Source organism: Schistocerca piceifrons, chromosome 8, assembly GCF_021461385.2.
Source record: "Schistocerca piceifrons isolate TAMUIC-IGC-003096 chromosome 8, iqSchPice1.1, whole genome shotgun sequence".
In the NCBI taxonomy this organism is placed as follows: domain Eukaryota; kingdom Metazoa; phylum Arthropoda; class Insecta; order Orthoptera; family Acrididae; genus Schistocerca; species Schistocerca piceifrons.
The window spans coordinates 427,121,739-427,145,473 of record NC_060145.1 but is presented as its reverse complement, the minus strand read 5'-3'; the positions used below and the strand labels follow the sequence as shown (position 1 = coordinate 427,145,473).

At 43.8% G+C, this 23,735-nt stretch overlaps 1 pseudogene; it reads right to left on the bottom strand.

Annotated features, from left to right (window-relative positions):
• Window positions 1-4,300: 4,300 nt before the first annotated feature.
• Window positions 4,301-4,418, bottom strand: LOC124712657 (annotated as a pseudogene).
• Window positions 4,419-23,735: the final 19,317 nt, after the last annotated feature.

The window sequence follows — 23,735 nt, the reverse complement described above, 5'->3', positions numbered from 1 at the left end:
TGTCCTCATCGAGTTGAACGCACATTGGAAGCTTGTATTCGTCATCGCCATACTAGCATATCACACGGCGTGATGGTATGGGGTGCCATTGGTTACACGTCTCGGTCACCTCTTGTTCGCATTGACGGCACTTTGAACAGTGGACGTTACATTTCAGATGTGTTACGATCCGTGGCTCTACCCTTCATTCGATCCCTGCGAAACCCCACATTTCAGCAAGATAATGCAACACCGCATGTTGCAGGTCCTGTACGGGCCTTTCTGTATACAGAAATTATTCGACTGCTGCCCTGGCCAGCACATTCTCCAGATCTCTCACCAATTGAAAACGTGTGGTCAATGATGGCCGAGCAACGGGCTAGTCACAATACTCTTGATGAACTGTGGTATCGTGTTGAAGCTGCATGGGCAGCTGTACCTGTACACGCCATCCAAGCTCTGTTTGACTCAATGCCCAGTCGTATCAAGGCCGTTACTGGGTACTGATTTCTCAGGATTTATGCACCCAAATTTCGTGAAAATGTAATCACATGTCAGTAGTAGTATAACATATTTGTCCAATGAATACCCGTTCCTCATCTGCGTTTCTTCTTGGTGTAGCAATTTTAATGGCCAGTAGTGTAAATATTGCGGTCAGCCTCGTAACGCGCGAGCAATTGCTCACTGATGGTCCTTTATTGCTCCTTACGCTCTTCTGTTAGACCGCGAGGAATGCAGGTGACACACACCTTTGAGTACCCGCACTAGTGAACGAGTGTGTCAGCACTATTAACAGAGACGCCCATTTATGCAGCGAGTTGTTTGATTGTGATCCGGAGATGAGAGTGTCCGCACGTCCCGACAGTGCAGGCGTCACAGCTGTGTGCGAGTGACCGGCACGCGAGAGGCCGGACAGGTATGCGCGGCCTTGTTGCGACGATGACAGACGGCTCCCCCAACGACTCAGCGTACTTTGTTCGCTACCAGATGTCCGTAGACATTCTGCAAGCGCCTACGAATGTCTGAGATGCTCTGGTTTTCCGCCGAAAGAAACTCAGTGACAGCTCTGCTTGGAACGCACCTCAGTTACAGACGTCACGAGGACGTAGCTGACGCATGCAGCTGCTTCAGTTGGTGTTTTGGAGGGACCTGGTGGCGAGGAAGTGAAGCGGCGGTGCGCTGACAGGCGGCGTTTGCGGGCGCGCACCTGCCCGCCTGCATCCCGCCAGCCCAGCCGCGACCCCTGACCCGGCCGGAATGCCAGATATTCGGCCCCAGATAGCGGCTGCGGACGCGGCCTGACCGGGACCGCTGCCGGCCCGGCGCCTCCTGCCTCGCCGGAGACATCGCCCCTCTACACCAGTCAGCGATAGCCTAATGTCTCCGTCGTTCGGAGTCTACGGCAACTCTTCCGTGGTTACGGCTCATTTTAGACATCCATCATGAGAAATACACTGAAGTGACAAAACTCGTGGGAGAGCGATATTCACATGTCAAAGAACAGTACGTTGCCGGAGGTGTCATTTGCATTCAGATGATTCATGTGGCAAGGTTGCCGACGTGATTACCTATTTTGTTGTAATCTTTCAGTTGTTTCTCTACGCCAGCTATGTCCATTACTATGTTCTTAGGAGGAGGGTGAGGACGGACCTCAGTGCAAAATAACGGGTGATCAAAAAGTCAGTAGAAATTTGAAAACTGAATAAATCACGGAATAATGTAGATAGAGAGGTACAAATTGACACACATGCTTGGAATGACATCGGGTTTTATTAGAACCAAAAAAATACAAAAGTTCAAAAAATGTCCGACAGATGGCGCTTCATCTGATCAGAATAGCAATAATTAGCGTAACAAAGTATGACAAAGCAAAGATGATGTTCTTTACAGGAAACGCTCAATATATCCACCATGATTCCTCAACAATAGCTATAGTCGAGGAATAATGTTGTGAACAGCACTGTAAAGCATGTCCGGAATTATGGTGAGGCATTGGCGTCGGATGTTGTCTTTCAGCATCCCTAGAGATGTCGCTCGATCACGATACACTTGCGACTTCAGGTAACCCCAAAGCCAATAATCGCACGGACTGAGGTCTGGGGACCTGGGAGGCCAAGCGTGACGAAAGTGGCGGCTGAGCACACGATCATCACCAAACGACGCGTGCAAGAGATCTTTCACGCGTCTAGCAAAATGGGGTGTTTTATTTTTTTGTTCTAATAAAGCCCCAAGTCATTCCAAGCATGTGTGTCAATTTTTACCTCTCTATCTACACTATTCCGTGGTTTATTAAGTTTTGAAATTTATACAGACTTTTTGATCACCCGGTATGTTTTGCAGTATCCAGAATAAGATTTCCACTCTGCAGCGGAGAGTGCGCTGATATGATACTTCCTGGCAGATTAAAACTATGTGCTGGACCGAGACTCGAACTCGGGACCTTTGCCTTTCGCAGGCAAGTGCTCTACCATCTGGTTCGCAGAAGACCTTCTGTGAAGTTTGGAAGGTGGGAGACGAGGTACTGGCTGAATTGAAGCTGTGAGGACGGGTCGTGAGTCGTGCTTGGGTAGCTTAGATGGTAGAGCACTTGCCCGTGAAAGGCAAAGGTCCCGAGTTCGAGTCTCGGTCCGGCACACAGTTTTAATCTGCCAGGAAGTTTCATGTTTTGCAGTATGTTTGTAGGATCCTCCTGCGTGAACGATTTCTTAATCGCAAAATCAGCTTTTCTTTTGCTGTCCTCTATTGCCACTCCAGATTGGTCGACGTCTGACTGCATATTGGCCTTCGATCCGCCTAACGACTTATGGTATGGCGAGAATTTTCTTGGGTTCTCGGCACAATCTTCCGCAAAAGTATGACTGTAGAAGTTGTTGTATGCTACGCGCATCGATCATCTTGCAGACGAACGAATTTCTACTAACTTCTGCCTCTCGACATTTGCACGTTCTTTTTTGAACTGAGAGTGCACCAATCACTGCTTCCTCAGCATTTTCCGAATTCTATTATTAACCCACAATGGGTCTTTCCCATCCTTAATTCATTTACTCGGCACCTACTTTTTCCATGGCTCGATTTACAATCAGTTTAAACTTTCCCGTTATTCCTCTACACCCATCGTATTGGAACTAAATGAATCATAATCCTCAGACGGCTATACCGAGCGTAGAACCGCAGAAAGAATCTGAATCTTTCTCTAGGCGGCAATATTAGATTACTGGCCATCAACATTTCAACATCTGAAAGGACAGTACATAACGAAATCTTAGTTGCTGTGCACATACGGTGCAGCAGGAAAAATCCGTGATTGTCGAGGGATGTATGCCAAACTGTAATACACTGAAGAAAACCTTTCAAGACAATGAAACTTCATTATGTCCATACACATGCAAGGTTTCATGCTTATTGAGTTTATACGGTTTTAATTATAAACATTTAAAATTTTATCAATAAGATGAGTCCAAATGTTCTTTTCTGAAACATCCATGAGAGCGAAATTAATGCCTTTTTCTTCAAAGTTTTTTGACCGGCCGAGGTGGCCGAGCGGTTCTAGGCGCTACAGTCTCGAATCGCGCGACTGCTACAGTCGCGGGTTCGAATCCTGCCTCGGGCACGGATCTGTGTGATGTCCTTAGGTTTGTTAGGTTTAAGTAGTTCTAAGTTCTAGGGGACTGATGACCTCAGAAGTTAAGTCCCATAGTGCTCAGAGCCATTTGAACCATGTTTTGTTCAAAGTTTGATATACGATGAATACTTTTTTTGCTTTGTTTTTACATCTCTCCAAATATCTGGGAAAAAAGCACCAAAATTTAAGGCTTTTCTCCTACAATAATGCCTTAATATTGTATCAAATGAAAATTCTTTCAACAGAATGTTTCACAATAGAATTGACTAATTTGTGCAAAATTTAAGTATTCTAACGTCAGTGGTTTGTGAGGAAAATGTATATACATTTTCCAGATTGTAAATTACGGAAAACCTGGATTAAGGATTTGACATTGTTTGTATTCGGCCGTACCTTCTCTGGGTGAACTAGTGCAAACCATATGCATACTCCTCTTCAGCCTCAAGCAATCTTTTTCTTTGTTCATCTTCTTAAGTTAAAAAAAAACTAAACTCCGCCCGAATTGGCCATGAAGGCCCAGAGATACCGACCGGCCGCCGTGTCATCCTCAGACCATAGGCGTCACTGGATGCGAATATGGAAGGGCATGTGGTCAGCACACCGCTCTTCGAGCCGTATATCAGTTTCCGAGACCGGGGCCGCTTCTTCTCAATCAAGTACCTTAACAGATTGCCTCACAAGGACTGAGTGCACCCCACTTGCCAACAGCGCTCGGCAGACCGGCTGGTCACCCATCCAAGTGCTAGCCCAGCCCGACAGCGCTTAACTTCGGTGATCTGACGGGAAACGGTGTTACCACTGCGGCAAGGCCGTTGGCCCCTTCTTAAGTTAACCAGATATTAAAACTGTGCAACAGTAACGTTAGCCGCCTCAATTATCTTTTTCAAAGCACTTGTTTCCTTGCCTGAAGAGGGTCTTCATTGATTGTAATTACTAAGCTAATTTTCAAGTTGTCCTTATAATACCTAGAAGAACGATACTTCCTAACCTTTTTAAACACTTTACTGGAACGAGTCATGCTGCAGATTGTGTTAATAGATTTACACACAACTTTCGTAAAAGCCACTCCTTTGTAACCACTAATAAACAAAAACACCTTCAACCAAAGGGTACAACAGCAGTGGTAGTGATGCTATTCCAAAGCCTTTTCGATGTACCATACAAACATTCCCCGCATTTTGATTGCATAAAACTGTAGGGAAACCAGAAGGAATAAATAATATGAGAAAATACACAGCAAAAAACGGGTGTAGCCCCACTCATGCTTTTCCAAATTATCATTTTTATCACGCTTATGAGTCGTACTGGAACGTAATATTCAGACATTGAAATTTCAATACGAAGTAGTAAATGAAGAGCCAATACAATTTTTTTCACAATTTTTATAGCTTTGACTTGCGTCCCCCCCCCTTCCCCATTAAATTCGAAAGTGATTTGGAGGCATACAGGATGCAAACTTCAATACACAGCGCTGCCATCTCTGGTAGCAATAATGGCTCTAACAGGGATGGACATCGAGTCAAGTTGAGTTTAGGCGGCACATACCGGTTCGTCATTCCATATTACTGCGACTCTGTACCAGAGTTCATCAGTCGTAGTGGTTGGCGAGATGTGTCCTGAGCCCATGAGTAGATGTTTCCAGTGGGTGAGAGATCTGTATAGCCTGCTGACCATGCCAGTAATCGAACACCTTTTGTATGGTGATAAGTGTTGTGTAATCTTGTTGTAAGATAAGCTCACGGAGATCTCGAAGATAGGCTACAGCCATCATAAAGCGCAGTGACTTCAGTCAAATTATTGTCACCTCTGTCAGTCTCATTGCGTATTTGTTTCAGTTACCTTCTGTGCTATATTGCAGCACTCTTTGAATGCATGGTCCAAGATTTAAAGAGCGGTGCTACTTGATAGTGACATATCCAGCTAAAGTTACTTTTGTCCTTTAAGTTTTGCACACCAGTGTATTTAGAGAATGATGTTTTTGTGGTCTTCGGTTCGAAGACTAGTTTGAGGCAAGCCTCCATGCTACTCTATTCTGTAAGAGTCTCTTTTTCTCCGAATAACTTCTGCAACCGACATTCTTCTGAATCTGCTCACTGTATTCATCTCTTGGTTTCTACCCCTTCATGTCTTGGTTTCTACCCCCCCGCTCTAGACTTCGGTCCAATACTGAGTTGGTGATCCCTTGATGTCTCAGAATGTGTCCTATCAACCAATCCCTTCTTTTGGTCAAGTTGTGTCACAAATTTTGGTCAACTTGTATCACAAATTTCTCATCTCCCCAATTCTATTCAGTACCTCAACATTAGTTATGTGACCTACCCATCAAATCTTCAGTAGTCCTATAAGCCTCCCTCGGGATATGCCCGAAGTTACTTTTACTGATGGACATTTCATTCCTTAACAATGACATGCTATGTTACGTTTGCTATAATCTCTTCAGTCCAATCACAAAACAGTTCTCATATTGAATACGCGACACTGCGCTACTGTATCGAACGCTTTCTGGAAGTCGAGGAACACGGCATCTACTTGGGCGCCGATATTTGTTTCCTTCTGGTTCTCGTGGACGAACTGAGTGAGGAGGTCTTATCACGATCGTTGGCTTACGGGACCCATTTCGATTCTTGAGTCCTACAGAGGAGTTTTTCGATCTTCCGAAAGGTAAAACGTGGCGCCTGTTAAGTGCTATAGGATAATGGTATGGTGGGGTAGGAGAGAGAGAGAGAGAGAGAGAGAGAGAGAGAGAGAGAGAGAGAGAGAAATTGGCATAGAACGACCTGGAGCCAGTCGTTAGTATTGCTGTCGACGGTCTTCCAGGAGCATATGAGGAATCCCACCGGAAAGTTTAAACCGCGGGGCCACTCAGCAGCTTTCGCCACGCTATCAGCCATAAACGAGAAATTCCTCACTCTCCTCAGAGACGGCGGGGGCCGAGATGGGAGCCTGCCAGCTTGCGGGGTCGGAGACCCGAGGTTCGCTCCAAGGGGCAGGCAGAACGCCGTTACCAGCTGCGGTGCGTCATTATTTCCGCGGCACCTATCGCGACCTGCTGATGACGCCAGTGACATCATTGTCCAATGTAAACCAAGAGTATATATTACTTATGACGAATATACCATTCAGTTAATATGACAGCGGATAATGAAAATCATGTGCAGAATATGCAGGGTTATTCATAAGTATCTCCAGGGATGATTTTGTGTTCGGTCCGAAGACTGACCTGATGCAGCTCTCCGTGCTACTCTATCCCATTTTCATCTCCGAATAATTACTGCAACCTACACTTTCTGAATCTGGTTACTGTATTCATCTCTTGACCTCCCTCTTCGATTTTTTCCCCCCACATTTCCCTCCAGTACTAAATTCGTGATTCCTTTGTGTCTCAGAATATGTCCTTACATCCGATCTCTTCTTCTGGTCGGGTTGTACCACAAATTTCTTTTCTCCCAATTTCCTAGCCAGTTACGTGATCTGCGCGCCTAATCTTCAGCATTCTGCTGTAGCACCACATTTCAAAGACTTCTATTCTCTTCTTGTCTAAACTGTTTATCGTTCATGTTTCATTTCTGCACATGGCTACACTCCATACAAATACTTTCAGAAAAAACTTCATAGCCGCGTGGGATTAGCCGAGCGGTCAGGGACTGTGCGTCTGGTCCCGGCGGAGGTTCGAGTCCTCCGTCGGGCGTGGGTGTGTGTGTTTGTCCTTAGGATAATTTAGATTAAGTAGTATGTAAGCTTAGGGAAGGAAGACAAGGATTTCTGGTCAGATGAGTATCGGGTAATATCAACAGCAGCAGAAAATGGTATAACATGTGTAGGATTCGTTATGAATAGGAAGGTAGGGCAGAGGGTGTGTTACTGTGAACAGTTCAAGGACCGGGTTGTTCTAATCAGAATCGACAGCAGACCAACACCGACAACGATAGTTCAGGTATACATGCCGACGTCGCAAGCTGAAGATGAACAGATGGAGAAAGTGTATGAGGATATTGAAAGGGTAATGCAGTATGTAAAGGGGGGCGAAAATCTAATAGTCATGGGCGACTGGAATGCAGTTGTAGGGGAAGGAGTAGAAGAAAAGGTTACAGGAGAATTTGGGCTTGGGACAAGGAATGAAAGAGGAGAAAGACTAATTGAGTTCTGTAACAAGTTTCAGCTAGTAATAGCGAATACCCTGTTCATGAATCACAAGAGGAGGAGGTATACTTGGTCCGACAGAGATTCCGAAATCAGATACTGGATTGTAAGGCGTACCCAGATGCAGATATAGACTCAGATCACAATATAGTAGTGATGAAGAGTAGGCTGAAGTTCAAGACATTAGTCAGGAGGAATCAATACGAAAAGAAGTGGGATACGGAAGTATTAAGGAATGACGAGATACGTTTGAAGTTCTCTAACGCTATAGATACAGCAATAAGGAATAGCGCAGTAGGCAGTACAGTTGAAGAGGAATGGACATCTCTAAAAAGGGCCATCACAGAAGTTTGGAAGGAAAACATAGGTACAAAGAAGGTAGCTGCGAAGAACCCATGGGTAACAGAAGAAATACTTCAGTTGATTGATGAAAGGAGGTACAAACATGTTCCGGGAAAATCAGGAATACAGAGATACAAGTCGCTGAGGAATGAAATAAATTGTAAGTGCAGGGAAGCTAAGACGAAATGGCTGCAGGAAAAATGTGAAGACATCGAAAAAGATATGATTGTCGGAAGGACAGACTTAGCATACAGGAAAGTCAAAACAACCTTTGGTGACATTAAAAGCAACGGTGGTAACATTAAGAGTGCAACGAGAATTCCATTGTTAAATGCAGAGGAGAGAGCAGATAGGTGGAAAGAATACATTGAAAGCCTCTATGAGGGTGAAGATTTGTCTGATGTGATAGAAGAAGAAACAGGAGTCGATTTAGGATAAGGGATCCAGTATTAGAATCGGAATTTAAAAGAGCTTTGGAGGACTTACGGTCAAATAAGGCAGAAGGGATAGATAACGTTCCATCAGAATTTCTAAAATCATTGGGGGAAGTGGCAACAAAACGACTATTCACGTTGGTGTGTAGAATATATGAGTCTGGCGATATACCATCTGACTTTCGGAAAAGCATCATCCACACAATTCCGAAGACGGCAAGAGCTGAGAAGTGCGAGAATTATCGCACAATCAGCTTAACAGCTCATGCATCGAAGCTGCTTACAAGAATAATATACAGAAGAATGGAAAAGAAAATTGAGAATGCGCTAGGTGACGATCAGTTTGGCTTTAGGAAAAGTAAAGGTTCGAGAGAGGCAATTATGACGTTACGGCTAATAATGGAAGCAAGGCTAAAGAAAAATCAAGACACTTTCATAGGATTTGTCGACCTGGAAATAGCGTTCGACAATATAAAATGGTGCAAGCTGTTCGAGATTCTGAAAAAAGTAGGGGTAAGCTATAGGGAGAGACGGGTCATATACAATATATACAACAACCAAGAGGGAATAATAAGAGTGGACGATCAAGAACGAAGTGCTCGTATTAAGAAGGGTGTAAGACAAGGCTGTAGCCTTTCGCACCTACTCTTCAATCTGTACATCGAGGAAGCAATGATGGAAATAAAAGAAAGTTTCAGGAGTGGAATTAAAATACAAAGTGAAAGGATGACATTGCTATCCTGAGTGAAAGTGAAGAAGAATGAAATGATCTGCTGAGCGGAATGAACAGTCTAATGAGTACACAGTATGGTTTGAGAGTAAATCTGAGAAAGACGAAGGTAATGAGAAGTAGTAGAAATGAGAACAGTGAGAAACTTAACATCATGATTGATGGTCACGAAGTCAATGAAGTTAAGGAATTCTGCTACCTAGGCAGTAAAATAACCAATGACGGACGGAGCAAGGAGGACATCAAAAGCAGACTCGCTATGGCAAAAAAGGCATTTCTGGCCAAGAGAAGTCTACTAATATCAAATACCGGCCTTAATTTGAGGAAGAAATTTCTGAGGATGTACGTCTGGAGTACAGCATCGTATGATAGTGAAACATGGACTGTGGGAAAACCGGAACAGAAGAGAATCGAAGCATTTGAGATGTGGTGCTATAGACGAATGTTGAAAATTAGGTGGACTGATAAGGTAAGGAATGAGGTGGTTCTACGCAGAATCAGAGAGGAAAGGAATATGTGGAAAACACCGATAAGGAGAAGGGACAGGATGATAGGACATCTGCTAAGACATGAGGGAATGACTTCCATGGTAGTAGAGGGAGCTGTAGAGGGCAAAAACTGTAGAGGAAGACAGAGATTGGAATACGTCAAGCAAATAATTGAGGACGTAGGTTGCAAGTGCTACTCTGAGATGAAGAGGTTAGCACAGGAAAGGAATTCGTGGCGGGCCGCATCAAACAAGTCAGTAGACTGATGACCAAAAAAAGAAAAAGCTTAGGGACTGATGACCTTAGCAGTGAAGTCCCATAAGATTCCACACAGAAAAAAACTTCATAACATTTAAATCTATATTCGATGATAAAAAAATTGTTCTTCAGAAACGCTTTTCTTGCTATTGGCAGGCTATATTTTATATTCTCTATTTCGGCACCATCAGTTATTTTACTGCCCAAATAACAAAACTCGTCTACTACTTTATCTCGTTTCCTAATATGATTCCATCAGCATCACCTGATTTAATTCGACTGCATACCATCATCGCTGTTTCGCTTTCCTTTCAAGATACTGCCCATTCCGTTCAAAAAATGGTTCTAAGTCCTTTTCTGTTCTGACAGAATTATAATGTCATCGGCAACCCTGGAAGTTTTTATTCCTTCTCCTTGAATTTTAATTTGTACTCCAAATTTTTATTGTATTTCCTTTCCTGTTTACTCAGTGTACTGACTGAATAACATCAGGATAGGCTGCAACCATGCCTCACTCCCTTCTCAACCACTGCTTCCCTTTCATGCCCCTCGACTAGAGTAATTGTCGTATGGTTTCTGTAAAAGTTGTAAATACCCTTTCGCTCCCTGTATTTTACCCCTACTACCTTCAAGATTTCAAAGAGAGTATTCCAGTCAAAACTGTCAAAACCTTTCTCTGCGTAGGCTATAAACGTGGATTTGCCTTTCCTTAACCTTGCTTCTAAGATAAGTCCTAGTGTAAGTATCGCCTTGCGTTTGCCCACATTTCTTCGGAATCCAAACTGATCTTCCCCGAGATCGCCTTCTACCAGTTTTACCTCGAAGGATGCAGAAGATGAATTTAATAAAAATACAAGATCTTCATAAAGTAGACGAATATCGGTAGACAAGTTTGTAATTCACATTACAGGAGATGAATATGGACACCGTTTGTGACCCGTCTAACGTCACTACAGACGTGCAATTAAATGACGCCGCTGACACGAACCGACTGGGAAGTAGTGACGGCAGCAAGCTTTACCCATCTTCAATCGCGAATGAATTCGGCGCGAAAGTACAGGGCAAATAATTTGTCTGTGTTTTCTAACACGCCTGCCCCCGTAGCGCAACTGTGCCACGGCGTGTATTAGTAATTGAAACTTGGAGAGATGGTCTGTCCACTGGTATATGTCATTCGCTGCATGTCTTGTGTTTTCCTGGAGTCGTCATCTGAAACCATGAAGGCACTTATGAATGACCCTGTACATGTCAAGAATTAAGAAAAAGTTTAAACTTGACAGTAAAAAAATGAAAAATTACGATAGTAGCTAATCAAGTAAAAAATAGGCTCACTTGACAACCAAACTGAACGAAATAAATCAGAAAAAGCTGAGAAACTTCCTTGTTTAGCCATGTTAGTTGCGGAAGGAAACAGACGGAACACGCAAATCAGGAAATCAATTGCATCAGCAAAACGTGCTTTCGATTAAAAGAACACAACTGTTAACGAACCACGTTTAGTGCAGGGAAGAAACAAACAACTTCCGGAATGAGATTTTCAATTTGGAGAGGAGTGTGCACTGATATGAAACTTCTTGGCAGATTAAAACTGTGTGCCGGACCGGGACGCGAACCCGGGATCTTTGCCTTTCGCGGGCAAGTGCTCTCTTTCTGGAAACATCCCCCACGGTGTGGCTAAGCCATGTCTCCGCGATATCCTTTCTTCCAGGAGTTCTAGTTCTGCAAGGTTTGCAGGAGACCTTCTGTGAAGTATGGAAAGTAGGAGAGGAGGTACTGGCGGAAGTAAAGCTGTGACGACGGGGCGTGAGTCGTGCTTGAATAGCTCAGATGCTAGAACACTTACCCGCGAAAGGAAAAGGTCCCGAGTTCGAGTCTCGGTCCGGCACACAGTTTTAATCTGTCAGGAGGTTTCAATAAACAACTTGTCCAGAAATTCTCTTATGCCCGCGAAGACACAGAGAAAGGGCTTAGACGCGATGACAATGGCTTCGGAGAAGCCAACGAGGACCTGAAAAACATTGTAGAAACCATCCAAAAAGGCTGTGCGGGGCGGAGGGTATTTCTGGTCCCACTATCTCCTCTCCTCTTCCGCGCGAACCCTAATTTCTCCGATTTTCTCGCCGTGGTCGTTTTGCGAGACGTACGTGGGAGGAAATAACATGTTGCACACCTCACTATCTGGGAAGCTCAATCGCAGACCTCTCCGTGGAGGATAATGCCTCTCTTGTAGTGTCTGCCTCTGGAGTTTGTTGAGAATCGCTTTTACGCTCTCGCGCCGACTAAACAATCTCTTGACGAAACGCTCGGCTGTTCGTTGGGTCTAAACTTTTCTTCTTCTAATCCTACTTGGTAACGGGTGACAGGCTGATAAGCAAAACTCAAGATGCCGTCGAAGAAGTGTTTTGTTAGCCAAGCCACTTCTGTCATGGATGCAATACTTTTCCTTAAGATACTTCCAATGAGTCTCTGCTTTCCCTACAATTAGTTTTATGTGGTCATTCCACTTCAGGTCGCTCTTGATGGTTACACCTACATATTTTTTGGTAGGTACTGTTTCCAGCAGTTTGTCTTCAGTAGTGTAGTTGTATAGTTGCGTATTTCGTTTCGTATATATAATTAATATGTTACATTTGTTCACGTTCCCTATCGCTGCTGGTCATTCTGCAACCAGATACTGTTCTGGCGTTGCTGCTTCTTACAGACAACCATTACTGTTTCCAGTGATTTGTCGACGATAGTGAAAGGAACAATACTGATACACCCGGACAGCCGCGCGTTAGCACTCCACAGCGGGATTCGGGAAGGCGCGCCGGACCCCGATTCAGCAATTAGGGCTGATATGTCGGCCAGCCTGGATGCGGTTTTTTGGGCGGTTTCCGATATCCCATTACGTGAATATCTAGCAGTTGCACACTTCACGCCTCAGTTACACGCTTCACAAGCACTTTGATAATGTTCTCATAGATTCACATTAGACGCACACTGATACAGTACACAAATTCCATACCGGGGTGAAAAGGTGTCGATAAGAGGGCCACCCTGTATCACTAACATTGTCAAATCCAGATTAACGTTCCGTCCCCGTGACGAGATGGGATAAGGTCAGGAAATAGAAGAAAGGAAGAGGGAAAGGATCTGTAGTGAATTTCTTCGACCATTTTTCCGCATTTCGTCCATTTATTGTCGTTCTGGGTCAACTCCCATCCTTGCTCCAATCATCGATTTAGGTTTTCTGTGATTTCCTTAAATCGCTTAAGTCAAATGCCGGGATATGTCCTTTGAAACGGTACGGCCGATCTCCTTCCTCAGTCCAAGCTTGTCATGCGTCTCCCCGTCGTCGACAAGACATTGACCTGTGATTTTTCGCGCGGGATTAGCGGAGCTGTCTAAGGCGCTGCAGTCATGGACTGTGCGGCTGATCCCGGCGGAGCTTCGAGTCCTCCCTTGGGCATGGGTGTGTGTGTTTGTCCTTAGGATAATTTAGGTTAAGTAGTGTGTACGCTTAGGAACTGATGACCTTAGCAGCTAAATCACATAAGATTTCACACACATTTTTTGTGATTTTCCTTCGTTTTCAAATGGCTCTGAGCACCATGGGACTTAACTGCTGAGGTCATCAGTCCCCTAGAACTTAGAACTACTTAAACCTAACCAACCTAAGGACATCACACACATCCATGTCCGAGACAGGATTCGAACCTGCGATCGCAGCGGTCGCGCGGTTCCGGACTGAAGCGCCTAGAACCGCTTGGCCACCGCGGCCGGCTTCAAAGTTAAATATGTAATTATGGAATGATATTATGAGATTGGCAATTACGGAAAAAGTGAAACAAATCGGTACCAAAACGCATTTATTCTCGTGACAATGAAAAGTCGCGCACGAGTTTTCAACATTACATTTGAAGATGGCTTTGACATACCACATACCATTATTTTCTACGTAGTCTTCTGGGGCATATCTGCCCCCCCCCCCCCCCCCAACATATAAATTATGTACAAAACAGCAGAATTACTGAGGTGTGTAATAATCTTTTAAATCAATGTCTATGATGTATAAGGAAACACAGGTAGTTACTTCAGATATTCTTGGAATGCAGGAGATGATGACTTGATATTATTTTCATGAAACAGACGCACTGGGCCGCCTTAAAGACACACCGCCCCATTTCATTCCTCACAGCTTTCTATGTACAGGATTATTATAATTAAAGTTAAACTTTCAAACCGTTGCAGAAATAACATTACTGGTCAGAATGACGTCAAATTGCAACGTAGTATTATCGGTGAAGGGGGAAAACGTATGGCAGCAGAAAAATAAATAGTTACAAAATGTAGCAATAGAATGCCCTGTAATCATCATAATTTAATAGTGGTCGACTACAAATGACAAATCAATCATACAACAGTGCCTAAGGTGTACGTTTGACGTTAAACAAACTCTACTACTCAGTGCGCACAGGTGTACAGGTGTGATACTGTTAGTTACGTAAGGCCACATCACATCGGGAAAAATTGGTTTTTACTTGTCCTGAGACAAAAAACCGCATAAAAAGCATCACTCAAAACGATTTTTAATTTTCCTGAGGCCAAAAACCGCATAAAAAGCACAAATCAAAACCAAATCGCACTATTAATTTCCGTGTGACTGGGGCAAAACATGTTCAGTATGGTGTCCACCGTTTTCTGCAACAAATTGAAATCGAGAAACAGCATGTTCCACAACTGATCGAAGTGTTCCCGGGGTCACGTTCAGAATGTGTTGCGCAATGCGTGCCTTCAATGCAGCTAAGTTTGCAATCGGAACACAATGTCTTTCAGATAGAACCACAGGCAGAAGATCAGGTTATCGAGATGGCCAGGCTGTAGGGAAATGGCGGCTGATAATCGTAGCATTTCCGAAATGACACTTCAGCATCTGCTTACCTGGATTCGCAATGTGCGGACGTGCACCATCTTGCCTAAAAATGATCACATCCGCGCTGTGGGAGAGCTGGAATGACGTGGTTGCGCAAAAGACACTCATAGCGCTTACCAGTGATGGTACAGGTGACAGGACCGGAAGCACGTGCAAACAAGGCCCTGTGATAAATGATGCGGTAAACCCGCACCACACAGTGACCTTTTCAGCATGAAGTGGTTATGGTTGATTTGCGTGTGGATTTTCCGTTGCCCGTATTCCACAATTCTGTGTATTGACATATACTGTCAGATGGAAATGGGCTTCGTCTGTCCATAAAATCTTCCACAGTCAATCATTGTCCACTTCCATACGAGCAAGAAATTCTAAAGCAAAGGTCTCTTTTGCTGGCAGGTCAACAGGAAGCAACTCGTGCACAGGGATAATTTTGAATGGATAGCAAAGAAGGATGCTTCGTAGGATTTTAAGCACCGTGCTCACGGGTATGTCCAATGTTCGTGCAATTCTCCGTGCACTACACGTTTGCACACCACCACTCGTCTCCTCCTGCACTGCTGTGGCCGCTGCTTGCACTAACGTCGAATCAATTCGTTTCTTCCCTCTACCAACTTGCACACCAAACGAAACCGTATTTTCGAATTTCCGAATCATTGTCTCCAGACCCACGGCAGGCATCGGACCAACGCCTTTTTCAAACCCTTCAGTGTGCAGAAATTCTGCAGAGCGACGTGTGCACAGTCGTCATCGTTGTAATACTGATTTACAAGCAGAGCGCGATCCTGGATTGAGACCAACTTCAGTGGGTATTCTGAAACATACAGCAGTATCTAATGATCAATTTTCATACTTTTTTTCTTCCGCCGTACGTTTCCCCCATTCTCCTATAATATTCCGTTGCAATTTGGCGTCATTTTGCCCAGTGGTGTTATTTCTACAGCGTTTTGAAACTTTAACTTTAATTATAATTACCTTGTGTTTTAATCCCCCGATGCGTATTATTTTTCTCCAATTTCTGAAAGCATCTCGCTACATGTTAGCACCAGAAAGATATGAGGTATAGACGTCCCAGCGCTCAAAACTGCATACTACTGTATGTTGTAACTTACTTTGCAGGCTTTGTGGTTCCTTAGTGGGCACAGGAGCGAGGGACAGATGCAGTTCGTGGAGAAAGAATTCAGATATTCATATATCCTACATCTAATATCAAACAGTAAAAGTAATTTTGTTTGCTGTAGTTGCAGGGTCAGTTGCAGCCAGTAGATTTGAATGTTGAAATATATACAGATACGGTTTACAACTCAGTCGGTCTTCAGTACAATGACTATTCCGTAGATGAAGAGTCGTGACCACTATGGAAGTCTGTAAATGTTAGAAATGGCAAACACATAAAAATGTGTCCTGTGCTTCGATGTCTGAATTTAAGTACACCCGCCGCTGGGACTCCAGGTAGGGGATGCTTGCATCTTACTGACGGCGGCGAAATCGTTAGTGGCAGCGCCCTCGTGCCGCGGCGGCGGCTTTAGGGAACGCGGTGTCTACGTATCCCATGAATCACGAAAGGGCTGAGGGTGTGATTCAACTGGTGGCCTGGGTTGAGGTCAGGACTGAGTTAGTGCAATTCTGTAGAGCTTACTCGTCCTTGTTTTGTGACCGTTTTAGCCTTTTTTAACAACAATCGTTCTCTCTCTCTCTCTCTCTCTCTCTCTCTCTCTCTCTCTCTCTCACTATCACACGCACAAGTGCAAACGCACACGCACACGAACACACACACACACACACACACACACACACACACACACACACACACACACACACACACACGTGCACACGCACTTGAGTAATAGATGATTTCTGTTATGCGGTGAGCTATCAAATTGTCTGTATTCATTGGACAAATATAGCATACTAGAACTGACATGTGATTACATTTCCACACAATTTGGGTGCATAGATCCTGAGAAATCAGTACCCAGAACAACCACCTCTGGCCGTAATAACGGCCTTGATACGCCTGGGCATTGAGTCAAACAGAGCTTGGATGGCGTGTACAGGTACAGCTGCCCATGCAGCTTCAGCACGATACCACAGTTCATCAAGTGTAGGGACTGGCGTATTGTGACCCGCCAGTTGCTCGGCCACCATTGTACAGACGTTTTCAATTGGTGAGAGATCTGGAGAATGTGCTGGCCAGGGCAGCAGTCGAACATTTTCTGTATCCAGAAAGGCCCATACAGCACCTGCAACATGCGGTCGTGCATTATCCTGCTGAAATGTAGGGTTTCGCAGCGATGTCGGCAAACACGATGTCGCCAAACACGGATGCGACCATCACGATGCTGTAAACTGAACGTGGATTCATCCGAAAAAATGACGTTTTGCCATTCGTGCATCCAGGTTCGTCGTTGAGTACACCATCGCAGGCGCTCCTGTCGGTGATGCAGCGTCAAGGGTAATCGCAGCCATGGTCTCCGAGCTGATAGTCCAATCTGCTGCAAACGTCGTCGAACTGTTCGTGCAGATGGTTGTTGTCTTGCAAACGTCCCCATCTGTTGACTCAGAGATCGAGACGTGGCTGCACGATCCGTTACAGCCATGCGGATAAGATGTCTGTCATCTCGACTGCTAGTGATACGAGGCCGTTGGGATCCAGTACGGCGTTCCGTATTACCCTCCTGAACCCACCGATTCCATATTCTGCTAACAGTCATTGGATCTCGACCAACGCGAGCAACAATGTCGCGATACGATAAACTGCAATCGAAATACGCTACAATCCGACCTTTATCAAAGTCGGAAACGTGATGGTACGCATTTCTCCTCCTTACACGCGGCATCACTACAACGTTTCACCAGGCAACTCCGGTCAGCTGCTGTTTGTGTATGAGAAATCGGTTGGAAACTTTTCTCATGTCAGGACGTTGTAGGTGTCGCCACCGGCGCCAGCCTTGTGTGAATGCTCTGAAAAGCTAATCATTTGCATATCACAGCATCTTCTTCCAGTCGGTTAAATTTCACGTCTGTAGCACGTCATCTTCGTGGTGTAGTAATTTTAATGGCCAGTAGTGTAGTAACATTGAGTTTCCCTGAGTTAGTGCGGACTGTAAACGCTGGGATAGACCATTGCTTCGGCGGACAGAGTCTCTACGAGGCTGAAGCCGGACCGGGAAGTGGCGCCTTTATCGGGGCAGTGCCCCCTCTGGTGATAAACTAAAAGCGGCCGTCCTGCGCTGAGGATACGTGGCGTCTGATAGGACACGCGCCTGCCGGCACCGCCCTCACATTCCACACCACGCCACACCGCTCTCTGTTTTTTTTTTTCTGCGTTCTTAGTTGCTCTAGACTGAGATGGACCTGCGATCATTTTTTGCCACTTAATCGAGCCACCATTAGTGGGTACGCAAATCCACAACTCCGATGGGTATATGGCTTGGACAGAAGTGTGGAAACACTAGAGAAAATACATGTTTGAACGTAAATGCAGATGATAGCAAGGCCTACAGATTACGCTGTTGTATCTGGTCACGAATGGCATATGTGCAATGCCCTCCATACGTTGCAAGTGTGAGTCGTCGTCACAGCAGTGTCCTTTGCAGTTGTGGGTACATTATGGCGGAGTCACGTGAACTCTAACGGGACCAAATTGTTGGTGCTCGTACAGTGGGTGATTCAGTTACGAAGGGAGCCGAAGTGTTTGGTATTTCAAAGGAAGTATTGAAGATTTGTGTCACGCACAGGAAAAGTGAAAAAACATTACCTGTTGAGTCTCAACGCGGACCAAAGTATGTGTTGAGTGATCGTGACAGGCGGCTCAATAAGCTGTTAATTGCAGGACGGCCTGGAATTACAAAACCACTCACCAGTGAAGCAAATGACCTTAACAGGAAAACGTGCTGCCGAAGCCATGAAACCTCGACTATCGAGCAAAGGCAGAATGTCATTTGGTTGGATTAGTCTTGAAACTTCCTGGCAGATTAAAACTGTGTCCTGCACCGAACTCTGACCTGCGACTTCCGCCTGTCGCGGGGAAGAGCTCTAGAGGTGGTAAGATACTTGTCTGCGGAAGGCAAAGGTCCCGAGTTCGAGTCACGCTCCGGCACTCAGTTCTATTCTGCTAGACGTTTCATATCAGCACGAACGCCGCTACAGAGTGAAAATTTCACTCTGGAAACATTCATTTTTCCGCGCAACTTTCGCAGGAGAATTTCTTTATAGTTTGAGATGTAGAAAACGAGGTGCTGGCGGAAGTAAAGGTGTGAGGATGACTCGCGAGCCGTGCTTGAGTTGCTCAGTCGGTAGAGCATTTGGCAACGGTGCAGAGATCGGGTCTTGGTCAGGCACACAGTTCTGATCGGTCAGGAACTTTCATATAAGCGCACACTCCGTGGCAGAGAGATTCATTCTGGATTAGTCTTGTTTCCCACTGTTTCCCAATTCTAGTCCAACTTTCACTCCAAGAGTTGAATATGGCGATCATTTGGCGATCATTTAGGAAGCCATATCGTGGTATTCTATGGGCCCAATGGTACTCCACAAGGTCGCATTACTGTCAAGCATTATATTACCATACTGACTGATAAGGAACACACAATGTTTGTTCCTCATTGGTGATGCTGCGTTCCAAGACGGCAGAGCAGCTGTTCACACAGCTCGCATCGTCCAGGGCTGGTTTTGTGAGCACGAGGATGAGTTGTCGCGCCTTCTCTGGACACGGCAGTCACCAAACCTCCAACATCATTGAGCCTTTGTGGACTACTGTAAAGAGAAGGATGCGTGACCGCTGTCCAGCTCCATCGTCGTTATCCAAACTTGCCACTATTTTGAAGGAATAATGATACAACATTTCCCTGGAAAACCTTGCAGAATCTGTATTTATCGCTTCCGAGATGGCTGTAAGCTGTTTTCCTACACCGTATTGGGTGTTGTAATGTGTTGCATGCCGGCCGCTGTGGCCGAGCGGTTCTAGGCGCTTCAGTCCGGAACCGCGCTGCTGCTACGGTCGCAGGTTCGAATCCTGCCTCGGGGATGGATGTGTGTGATGTCCTTAGGTTAGTTAGGTTTAAGTAGTTCTAAGTCTATGGGAGTGATGAGCTCTGATGTTAAGACCCATAGTGCTTAGAGCCATTTGAACCACTTGAATGTGTTGCATTTCTGGTGTTTCCATATATCTGTCCAACCTCTATATCTGTATTGCAGTTTTTGTCCACAGTTTTGGGTCCACACTCACAGCAGATATCTAGTTGGTATTTTTAATTCATAGCACCAATGTTAGTTTACAGCACCAGTGATAACATACGGCTAAATCACAGCAATATTGTTGCTAACCGTGTTACCACGATACAATTATTTAAAACGAAAAGACAGTGTCGTCTCTAGTGACTCACATCTGTATCTACATTTATACTTTGGAAACCACTGTGAAATGAATGGCGGAAGGTAGTTCCTATTGTACCACACATTCGGGCTTTATACTGTTCCATTCACGTATGGAGCGCGGAATGAGTGATTGCTTAAACGGAAGGAATGATCGCTTAAAAAGCCTCTGAGCGCGCTACTCTACTCTAATATTGTCCTATGGAAGCGATACATAGGAGGTAATAGCACTTTGCGAGATTCCACACTTAAAGCTGCTTCTTGTAACTTCGTAAATAATCTTTCTAGGGATACAGGTAGTTTCCGTTTGTCTTTATACGTCTGCCAGTACAGTTTTTCCATCTCCGTCACGCTGTCCGATGGTCAAACAAACCCGTTACAATTCCCGCTGCCCTACTTTATACCCAGTCAGTATCCCTTGTTAGTCTTATGTGATACGGATCCTACACACTTGAGCAATATTCTAGGATGCGGCGCACAAGTGATTTGTAAGCAGTCTCCTTTGTAGTAGACCGATGCGTGTTCCTAGTGTCAAACCAATGAACCGCAGCCTACCACGTATTATACCCAACACTGAGCCTTTGTCGTCGTTCCATTTCATATCCCTATATACAGGATGTAAATGCAGATATTTTTATATGTGGTACCTTAATATGTATACTTATCAGTTAGTTGGTTGCTTTTTTTCTCTTTGCCGAATAGTCTTCCCACAAACACCTCACAGACTTTACGATCTGATGTTTCCTGCACAGTCGTAACTGCACAATTAAGTGGATGACGCCTGTCAGTATACACTGCCCATTTTGGTCTATGAGATCACACTACAACTCCTGACATGCTGCCCGGGGAAAAACAAGCATTAATGGCTTGCTGTTGTCACATGTACTTGGAAGTACAACTTGTAAGAGCTCTAATTATTAGTTTGTAAATGACGTAAATACTGATGTAATGTAGTTCAGCACACTGCCTCGGTCACCAATAGAAATATCTGTACTTATACTCATTACACCCTATATTTTTACACTGATATTTGTTTGTGTTGGCTGATTCCAGTTGCGACTAAAGATAGAAAGTCGTAGGATACTACGTGTGTTTCGTTTTGTGAAGTGCCCAGTGTTACATTTCAGAACATGTAAAAGCTAGTTGCCAATCTCTGCACAATTTTCAAATCGTAGGTTTTTTTTTCAGAAAGCACCTAATTATAATTAACTGCATATTCTGTAAAAGTTCTGAGGCTACTACTAACAACACCTTAACCCTCCCTGCTGCTGACAAATCTACTGCTTGCTGTCTGGCAATGCAAGCCTTCAGCTGAGACGACAACAACCAAGCCATTTCTCATAATTACAACAAGTTTTTTAATTCAGATTATATTTTGTATAATTTCAAAGTTACATTGTACGCCTACTTTACGTATCATTCAGGTCATAAAAATAAAAACGTGTTCCTTCAAAGATCGCCTGCTCTGTTCGCATCCAAAACGTGTTTATAATATGTTGATTCTGCTGGCCTGATATGAGGATAAAAAGACAAAAAGCATGCAAAAACACTTATCACTACAAAAATGCCAATTAGAAATTCAACATATGTTCTTATCATGTATATCAAATGCTTACATTTGGATAGGAAAGTACAAATCTGATTAGATTTTGTCACTACGAAGTATTTTTAAGATTATCTACATATTTTATAGGTGTTTCAGTTAATGAGTGGCAATTAAAACAGAGGTTTTTTTTACATCAAACTAGTTATCTGAATCGTGGTATTTTGACTTTCTGCTTTGAGTGAGACACCTCAGTCGCTTCCAAAGCATTTTTTCAATGGTTTGAAAAGTAAATTGAGCAGCGTTTTCTTATCACGTTTCACGTTAGCTCATATACGTCACTATGACACGTTTTCCGATTCATACTGACAACATTAGACATGATTTCTAAAAGGAATCAAAAAGCGAAAACTTGAGTTCCACGACGACAGCTCACAGAGTGAATACAAGTAACCGACCGCTATGGAAAGAGGTGAGTAATTCCAACGAGTTTTATCCTGCAGCCGAAAATGTTTGTTATGTTACATGATGTAGGTGAAGAACTTGTTTCAGTATGTTAGAGTTATTAGTTATTTTGAGACTAAGCAATAAGATGACACGATGTGGTGTCGATTAGTGATCAATGTTAAGTATGATAAGTCTCTCTACTTAAAATTTAATCTGATGTGCCTTATTATATAAATCAGATATAATAAATATATTATAAACGATAGGAGGGAGCTTACATTGCTCCTAACAATTATGAGGCTAAGAAAATCGCGCACGTTTAGTACTTTAATTTTTTTAAATATAGTCATCATCCGGGCTAGAAGGAAACTTTTCACCTAACTAACAAAAAACACTCACAAATAAAACATTTTATACGGTAATCGATTGATAAAAGAACGTATATTAGGGATTGGTGAAAAGAAGCATGGTTGGTAAAAATTAAGAAAAAAAGAAACGTCTTTCGTTTCATAATATACTTTGAGTGTTGCTGGAAAACTGTAGGCCGAAATCTGTGGTGGAAAACTCCTCGTACCATCTTCCTGAGTACGACACTCACTTTTGCAGACAGACACATGAGGATGTACAAGGAACGTAATGGACAGGCAGTTGCAATATCGTAATCTTTAAAGGAATATGGTTGTAGTGACTACAAAGTGTGCAGTGTCTCGTACTTGGATTTGAATAAATAGTGCAACATAAGTTTTGGAATTAGCAAGAACGCAAAGTAACTATACACCTGCATGTTTATAAACTTAAATTATGATTCATTGTTGTATTAAGCCGGCATGTCTGATTCCATTGAAAATTCGCCTGTGAACGAATAAACAACTATTTAATGACACAAAAACCAAACAAGACATGAGCATAGGTGAAAGAGGGCCAGCACTTCAGTCACGTCGCATATGAACATATAATGGGTGTCAAAACGTCGAATAAAATAATAGTTGATATCTAAATAGTGACAGTCCGTATTAAAACCTCTCCTCAGCAATTACCAACATTCATGATACGAAAACATAAAGAATAAAACTTATGCAAATTCTCATCCGGCAGACGGAATCCTAACTCCTCGTAACGTCAGTTCTCTATATCCAACAATAATTAGTGCATCCAAGACGACAAAGACAATCCTGAAATGTGTTTTAAAACGAACTGTCTGCAGCGGACGAATATAAGCCATGCGTCATCTAGTGATAGCAGAGACCCACCAGCTGGTTTAATTTCCCCGCTGCCAGTCCTTACTGGTTCCACCATTTATGTCCTTCGATTAGGTTGGTGTACATTAGTAACACTACTAACACAAGAATAAAAGCGCCATTAACCAGGATTCATGGAGCACACAATGTAGTCCGTAACTCCTACTAACATTATTCTCCCATAAATTTGATTATCTAGCGACCCCAGTCTGATTTCAACCAATGA